The 9,480-nt window shown below is 37.8% G+C and overlaps 1 pseudogene; it reads left to right on the forward strand.

Annotated features, from left to right (window-relative positions):
* Positions 1 to 2,240: 2,240 nt before the first annotated feature.
* On the forward strand, positions 2,241 to 3,014 carry LOC102817707 (annotated as a pseudogene).
* Positions 3,015 to 9,480: the final 6,466 nt, after the last annotated feature.

The raw sequence follows: 9,480 nt of genomic DNA on the forward strand, positions 1-9,480 counted from the left end.
AGCCTATGGTCAAGGAACATAGCCACAGAGGACTAGAGATGATAGTGAAGCATCCAGATGACATAAAGTGAGGAGAGACGCACGAGAATGCTCAAACTTGTAGATAATACCCATTTGACCTAGCTTCGATGACTTGATGATCAGAACTCAACTAGAAGAAGACAAAAAAAAAAATTTTTTTTTTCATAAAGGAAACAAATGTTAAGTGCTACAATTTGATGAACTTGGCCTGTACTTATGGAAGTTGTTGTTGTTTTTATGTGCCGTGGAGTCAGTTCTGACTCATAGCGACCCTGTACAGAGTTTCCAAGGCTATAAATCTTTATGGAAGCAGAAAGCCTCCTCTTTCTCTGGCAAAACAGCTGGTAGTTTCGAATTGCAGACCCTGAGGTTAGCAGCCCGATTCGTTACCACTATGCTACCAGAGCTCCACTTATGGAGGTAGTAGCTCAAAATACCAACTTAGAGGGAAGGAATCTTCACATCAAGTATCAATCCTATCCCCACTGTATACAGGCTTGATAAGGATGGGCAACTTAGACATTGGCTATCTAAAATGGGGGAGGGGCAGTAATAAAAGCACAAAGTGACTGGCTTACATGTTTTCAAGAGGGAGTTTAGTTTCAAAGTGGGCAGGGGAAGGTAGAATCCCCACTGAATAGTTTTCATTTTGTCTCTATGGGTCTGGTGAAAAGAGATGAGGATAAGATTCTTATGATTCAATAGTGAGTAATTGTTACCATGACTAATTGCGACTGTCACAACAGTAAAGGTAGAAATTTCGTAACATAAAGCGGGGAGTAGTTAATCTTACATTCCAGGAACAGAGGACCCTAGGACCATCAAGGGAGAAGAGCACAAGTGGAACATGGGACCCTATCCAGAGAAGCAGCGACACCAGAAATGGAGGCAGAGATGATGATATGGAGAAATAGAGCTGCTGAGGACTCTAGACTCATGGAAAGAGAAAGGTTGTATGCTGGTGGCCAGGAGGCAGGCTTTCAGAATGTGCCCTTGGGTTGTTTAAATGATTATATATTCCTGAGTGTTTTGGGGTACATCTAAAACAACAACAACAACAACAACAACAACAAATCCCCAGAAGAAATAGAAACAAATACTATTGAATGATGATGCACAGAGGAGATGGTAATCATTACAATGAGTGTAAAACCAATGTTCTCCATGTAAACTATCGCTCAGTTCACAATAAAAACCTTTAAGAAATAGATAAAAAATCAAAGGATGAAAGAATACATCAATGTAATGGCAATTAAAAATGAGTAGGAGTGATAATAATAATTTCTGATAACATACTTTAAACATTAGCTCATGATTAAAGTTTCAGTTGAACTATAGGACATATTCATAGTAAATATCTATGCTTACTATGAAAAAGCCTCAAAATACACAAACCAAAGTTTATTAGAATTAAGAAGAAAATAGACAACTTTACAACACTGGTAAGATATTTTAATACAACACTTCTATAAAGAACAAAACAGACACAAAAAAACTAAACAACAAATAAACCAACTTGCCATCATAGATTTATAAAGAGCACACACAACCCACTAACAGCACAATACACATTCTTTCACAATGCACATGGAATATTCTTCAGAATAGATAGGCCACAAAGCAAGCCTCAATATATTTAAAAACTACAAACACTATTTTCCCAACACCATGCTTTAAAAGTAGAAATCATCAGTAAGAAAATCAAGAAAAGCAAAATAAATACATGGAAATTGAATAACAACTTGCCTAAAAGCTACTGAATATTAGAATGAATAAAAAACAAAATAAAAAATTACTTGTATCAAATGAGGATAAACACAAAACATACAAAAACATTTGTGACATAGCAAAAGCAATGCTCAGAAGACAATTTATAACAGTAAGCACAATCAGCAAAAAGCAAAATCAACTCGCAAGCACAAAATCTCCACCAATTAGAAAAATATCAGCAAAATAAGCTGATAGTTACCACGAAGAAAAGACATAATAAAGATTAGAGAATAAATCAATGAATTAGAAAACATAAAAACAATAGAAAGAACCAGCAAGACAAGAAGTTGGTTCTTTGGAAGAGTTAATAGAATTGAAAACGTTGACAAAGCTAACAAAAGAGAAGGTGAAGATGCAAATAACACAGGTACAAAAATTCTCAACAAAATCTTAGCCAACAGAATTCAACAACACATCAAAAACAATGCATCATGGGAGACGCAGAGAAGATGGCGTCGGCGGCTGTACAGGGTGGGAGAAGTGGTGGCGGCAGAGGCAATAGTGGGGCTGGCGGTGACCTCAGCTGTGGGACAAGCAATAATTGATGCGGCTTGTTGGATAAGCGGAAGACTGATGATAAACCAGTAAAAAATGACAAATGGGATGGATCCGCTGTGAAAAATTCTTTGGATGATTCTGCCAAAAATGTACTTCTAGAAAAGTACAAGTACGTGGAAAATTTTGGTCTAATCGATGATCACCTCAGCATCTGTACCATTTCCTGTCTATTTGCCATAGTGGCTTTGATTTTGGGATTGTATGCACCTCTTTCCAGAGTCAAAGCCAGTTTTGGCTTTCTGTGTCATATCCTATTTTGTTATGATGGGGATCCTGACTATTTATACCTCATATAAGGAGAAGAGCATTTTTTTCATGTCTCACAGGAAAGATCCTACAGGGATGAATCCTGATGATATTTGGAAACTGTCCCCAGTCTCAAAAGGTTTCATGACAAATACACTCTGAACCTGACCTTCATCAGTGGGAGAACAAAGCCCCATCCGGGAGCTGAGTTCACCAAATCCATTGCTAAGTTCTTTAACCTCAGTGGGACACGGGTCATGGATGCATATGAGCCTGAAATACCCAGGGTCCACGACAGTCTCACCACAGAACGAAAAATAAAACAGCTGATTTCTAATAGCCATTTTTCTGCTAGATCATGTGGCAGGGGAGGTGCAGGGAATAAACAACTTAAAATGGGGCCAGTAAGAATTGTTTGAAAACGCCCCTTTTGTTTCTGAAATTTTAGTCCATTCTGGATAAATAGGATTTTCTAGCACAGATGTAAGAAGTTGTAGCTCTGATGTCTAGCAGGAGCTTCCTTGATTTGTTGATTGTGTTGTTTTGATTTGCTTGTCTGGAAAAGCATTTTTGCCAGAAACTGTATAGCCTTCCTCCTAAGTACTTAGCAGTACATTTTCTAAGGTAGCTTTGTGCCATACAACATTTGAAAAATCAGCTTTTGTTTTTGTGTTTAAACTAAATTTATTAACATATGACAAATAATGTGTTTATAAATGTCATGAACCTGCTCTATTTTTTAATTCTCGTAGGAGGAAGTTTCACACTTTGGGAAAAGACAAGAGACTCATTCAGTCCCATTTGCAAACAAATACTGAAAATTAAACTACTGTTTCACAGAAGAGGTGCCTATGGTTACAGAAAGTTCATGAAGATTTTTCTTGTCTGATATCAGTCATTTGAAATGCACATTTGGGCATGAGTCTGTGTACATTGTCCCACACCTACACAGAGGCAGAGGCAATGACAGTGAAGAGTGGAGGCTCTGGAGCCTTGACATAGAACTTGAGCCCTGGTTCTGCTGCCATCTATCTAAGATTCTAACTCTTTATGATTCTGTGCATGTAGGTGTTGTCTGCACATGCATGCGTGTGTGCATAGAGTCTATTAAATCAGTTTTAAGTGTCAGCATTTAGAAATGAAACTAAAGCAGTGATTGTAATCAAACAATAATAATGACACTAACTTAAGAACCAAGGACAGAGTGTAAGTGTCTCTTGCCTTTTCCTGTCTTCCCTCTCTACTGATTTCCTCCTATGTGATTACTCATTGCCAGCTTCTTATATTCTTATTGGATGTTATGTCTTTCACTCAGAGGTCACAAAAACAAATGCTTATAAGATCCAAGCAAATAACACAAATGTTTGAAATCTCCAGTATAAGAATCAGGGATTTGATGAGGGCAGTGGTGACTAAGAACACTGCTTCTCACAATTGGTGGTGAAGGACCAGCTTGTTATTTCATGGGCCTTCACCTGTCTGTGTTCCAGAGGCTGTTTGTCAAATAAGACAGGAGTGGCCAGTTCAAACCTGCTTCGCAGAGCCATGGAAGAAAGGCCTGGTGATTGACATCAATAAAGATTATTGTTGCATGCCACTGAATCAATTCAAACTCCTAGCAACCCTATAGGACAAAGTAGAAACCCTACAGGGTTTTCAGGACTAGTCTTAGTGGAAGCAGACTCCCACATCTTTCTCCTTCTAGGCGATTGCTAGATTCAAACTGCTAATCTTTTAGTTAGCAGCCTAGCACTTAGATACTCCCCCACCAGACAGATTGCAACCAAGAAAACTCTGCCAAACAGCTCTTCTCTAGCACACAGAATCACCATGAGTTAGAATGAACTTGAAGGTTTGGTTTAAGCTTGATTAGGGCAACAGGATGTCAGTTTGCAATCACTTGGTATATTTTCTTTAAGTGGTTTCATCCACTAATTTGAGCTTCATATCCTTTTTCTAGCTGTGTAATGCGCATAATGATGTGAAAATTGTCCATATACTTTAAATTAAAGCTGAATTAATTATATCTTATTATGAACTCTCTTTCTCTTCCTCAGTCCCTCTCACTGCTAATAATATTATAGACCCAGCTAGACAAAAAATTTAACTGCTCTCCCATGTCCTCTGGATTCAGTAATCAAATCATCTTTGTTTTAATCAAAATATTAATATAATCCATCTCTTTCTGTCGAATTGTCATTATATTAGATTAGAACCTGGTTCACATCATTGTGCCTTTGACTTCCTCTCTCCCTCTACCTAGAACTCTTTACTCCTCCATCCTTTTGTTTCAGTCTCAAATGACTTTTGTACCATTCTCTAATGTCTCTCGGTAGAGCAAGCTAGCACTGCTGTGTCTATGCCAGTTTTGTTTAGGCAAGCCTGTATTATAATGCAATAGGCATTCATTTATTTGATAAATATTTATTGAGTATGTTCCATGTGCCAAGCCTTATTATAGATTCATGGAATACACACAAATTCTTGCCTTCATGAAGTTTACATTCTAATAAGGGAATACAGACAATGTATAATAAGTAATACATATAGTATGTCAAAGCATTAGGAATCAGTTTAAATTGTTAATTTATTGACTTTACTGTGTTAATTCCTATGACAGCTGTTCCACTTAGGAATTCAGGGTACAACTTCTTGTGTATGACAACTTTCTTTCATACACCATATTGTGGGTGTGTATCTATTTGACTACCTGTGCTTTACTGACTACGAAAAAGCATTTGATTGTGTGGATCATGACAAGCTATGGACAACATTGAGAAGTATGAGTATTTTAGAACACTTAATTGTGCTCATGAGGACTCTGTACCTGAACCAAGAAGCAGTTGTTCGAACAGAACATGGGAACACTAAATAGTTTAAAATTAAGAAAGGTGTGTGACAAGTTTGTATAATTTCACCATACTAATTCAACCTGTATGCTGAACAAATAATCCAAGAAGCTGGGTCCTATGAAGAAAACCATGGCCTCAGGATTAGAGGAAGACTCATTAACAACCTCTAATATGCAAAGAATACAATCTTGTTTACTGAAAGTGAAGAGTACTTAAAACATTTACTGATGAAGATCAAAGAGCACAGCCTTTGGTATAGATTACATCTCAATGTAAAGAAAACAAAACTCCTCACCACTGGACCAATAAATAACATTCTTATCAATCGAGAAAAGATTGAAGTTGTCAAGGACTTCATTCTTCTTGGATCAACTATCAACACTCATGGAAGCAGCAGTCAAGAAGTCAAACGATGTGTTGCATTAGGTAAATCTGCTGCACAAGAACTTTTTAAAGTATTGAAGAGCAAAGATAGCTTGAGGACTAAGGTGCTCCTGATCCAATACATGGTATTTTCAATAACCTCATATGCATGTGAAATGGGAGTGAATAAGGAAGACCATAAAAGAATTGATGCTTTTGAGTTATGGTGTTGGAGAAGAATATTGAAAATGCCATGGGCTGCCAAAAGAATCAATAGATCCGTTTTGGAAGAAGTGTGGCCAGAGTGCTCCCTGGAGGCCAAGATGGGCAAATTTTTTCTCTCATACTTTGGACATATTGTCAGGAGGAACCAGTCACTGGAGGAGGATATCATGTTTGGGCAGGTGGAGTGTCAGAGAAAAAGAGGAAGACCCCCAACGAGATGGACTGGCCAAGTGGCAGTATCGATGGACTCAAGCATGGCAACGGTAGTGAGGTTGGCCCAGGATTGAGCAATGTTTCATTCTGCTGTGCATAATGTCTCTATGAGTCGGTACCAACTCGATGACACCTAACAACAACAACAACAACAACATATATTTGACTTGAGGAAACAAAAACTTAAAAAAATAAACCACCTTAATTTAAGGCAAATGTATGCCTGTTACATATGTGCTCTTAAGTAACTAAAGAATCCAGTGGCATTTTAAATTTCATATTGTATATGCTTATCAGTAGTATATTCCTGTTTTTTTGCATCCTTTATTAACTGCCATTTTTTCAATAAAAGGACAGAAGATGTGAAAAACTTTTTTCAATAAAAGGAAAGAAGATGTGAAAAAAACAAAAAACAAAACATCATGACCAAGTGGGATTCATACCAGGCATACAAGGATGGCTCTCTATTAGTAAACGTATCAGCATAATCTACCACATAAATAAAACGAAGGAAAAGAACCACAAGATCGTATCAATTGATACAGAATAGGCATTTAACAAAACCCACATTCATTCTTGATAAAAAACATGCAACAAAATAGGAATAGAAGGGTAATTCCTCAACATAATCAAGAGCATATGTACAAATTACTGATGAAGATCAAAGAACACAGACTTCTGTATGGGTTGCATCTCAATGTCAGGAAAACAAAAATCCTCACCACTGAACCAATAAACATTCTTATCAATGGAGAAAAGATTGAAGTTGTCAAGGACTTCATTCTTCTTGGATCAACAATCAACATTCATGGAAGCATCAGTCAAGAGATCAGATGACATATTGCATTGGGCAAATCTGCTGAACAGAAACTGTTTAAAGTGTTGAAGAGCAGAGATGTCAGCTTGAGTACTAAGGTGTGCCTGACCCAAGCCATGGTATTTTTAATAACCTCATATGGATGCAAAAGCTGGGCAGTGAATAAGGAAGATCGTAGAAGAATTGATGTCTCTGAGTTGTGGTGTTGGACGAGAATACTAAAAGTGCCACGGGCTGCCAAAAGAACCAATGGTGGTTTGGAAGAAGTGCAGCCAGAGTGCTCCTTGGAGGCCAGGATGGCTAAGCTTCGTCTCTCATACTTTGGACATATTGTCAGGAGGGAACAGTCGCTGGAGAAGGATGTAATGCTGGGTAAGATGGAGGGTCAGAGAAAAAGAGGAAGACCCCTAACGAGATGGATCAGCCAGGTGGCATCATTGATGGCGTCAAGTGTGGCAGCGGTAGTGAGGTTGGCCCAGGATAGGACATTGTTTCGTTCTGCTGTGCATGGGGTCACTATGAGTTGGTTCCGACTCGATGGCACCTGACAACAACAACAACAAATACAGTAGTTAACATTACTCTCAATGGAGAGAAACTGGAAACATTCCCTTTGCAAACAGAAACCAGACAAAAATGCCATTTACCATCACTCCTATTCAATATTGTGTTGGAAGTCTTAAACAGAGCTATAAACCAAAAAAGGGAAGTTAAAGTCATCCAAATTGGAAAAAAAGGAAGTCAGATTCTCTCTATTTACAGATGAAATGGTCCTATACATAGAAAATCCCAAAGACTTAGCAAGGAAATTATTGAAACTCATTGAAAGATTAAGTAAAGTGGAAAGCTACATGATCAGTGTACAAAAATCTTTTGGACTCCTCAATACTGATAAAGACAGTTCTGAAAAGGAAATTAGGAAATCAATACCATTTACAATAGCCAGCCAAAAGATGAAATAGTTTGGAATAAATCTAACCAGAGAAGTAAAAGACCTAGGCAAAGAAACATACGAAACACTGCGTAAGAAACCAAAAGAAAATTACAAACAAGGTAGAATATGCCATGTTCATGGATAATAAAGCTTAACATTGTGAATATGTCCACACCTGCCAAAGAAATCTATTGATATAACACAATCCCAATCCAGATTCCAAAATGATTCTTTAAAGAAATGAAAAAATGTATCACGAACTTTTTATTGAAAGGAAAGAGACTTTGACAAGCAAAGCTCTGCTTAAGAAGACCAAATATTACTCCCTAATCTCAAAATTTACTACACAGCCCTAGTGCTCAAAACAGCCTGGTACTGGTACAATCAAAGATACATATGTCAATGGAACAAAATTGAGAATCCAGAAGTAAATTCATCTACATATAGTCAGTTGATCTTTGACAAAGGGCCGAGAACATTAAATGGGGAAGAGATAGTCTATTCACAAATGGTGCTGGCAAAACTGGAAGTCCATTTGCTGAAGAATGAAATAATACCCATACCTCATATCATACAAAATAAAAACAACACGAATTAAGACCTAAATGCAAAACCTGGCACTATAAAGACCATCAATTAAAAACTAAGAACAAATTTTGGGGCTGTAATCATGGCATCATTGTAGCATCTAATCATCATCAGGTAGCAACATTGATGACATCAAGTGTGGCAGCGGTGGTGGGGTTGGCCCAGGATCGGACATTGTTTCATTCTGCTGTGCATGGGGTCGTTATGAGTTGGTTCCGACTCGATGGCACCTGACAACAACAACAACAATCATGGCATAAACACACTGTCAAACATTACTAAAAGCACACAGACAATAGAAGATCAAATAGATGACTGTGACCTCCTGAAAATTTAACACTTACATGTATCAAAACATTGAACTAAAGGAGTAAAAAGGGAGCCAAAGACCAGTTTAAAAAAAAAACAACAAAAAACTTTTTTTGCAATGACATATCAGACAAGGGACTAAATTTATAGAAAACTACAATACCTCTAACAAGAGAAAGATAAGCAACCCAATTAAAAATTGGGCACAGGATATGAACATACATTTCACCAAAGAAGGTGTTCAGGCAGTCACCAAGCGTATGAAGAAATGTTCACAATCATTAGCCACTGTTGTGTTGTTGTGAAGTGCTGTCGAGTTGATTCTGACCCATAGCGACCCTGTATAGGGTTTCCAAGAGGCAGCTGGTGACTTTGAACCACCGTCCTTGCAGTTCAAACGGCTTTGCAGTCTGGTGCATTTACCCACAGCGCCACACCAGGACTCCCTAGACAGATGCAAATCAAAACAACAATGGATATCATCTCACTCCATCATTAAAAACAAATTAAAAAAATAAACAACTAACAAATCCTGGAGAAGGTGAGGAGAGACTAGGACCCTCCTACGTTGCCGGTGGGACTGT

Source organism: Chrysochloris asiatica, unplaced genomic scaffold (assembly GCF_000296735.1).
Source record: "Chrysochloris asiatica unplaced genomic scaffold, ChrAsi1.0 scaffold00013, whole genome shotgun sequence".
Classification (NCBI taxonomy): Eukaryota; Metazoa; Chordata; class Mammalia; order Afrosoricida; family Chrysochloridae; genus Chrysochloris; species Chrysochloris asiatica.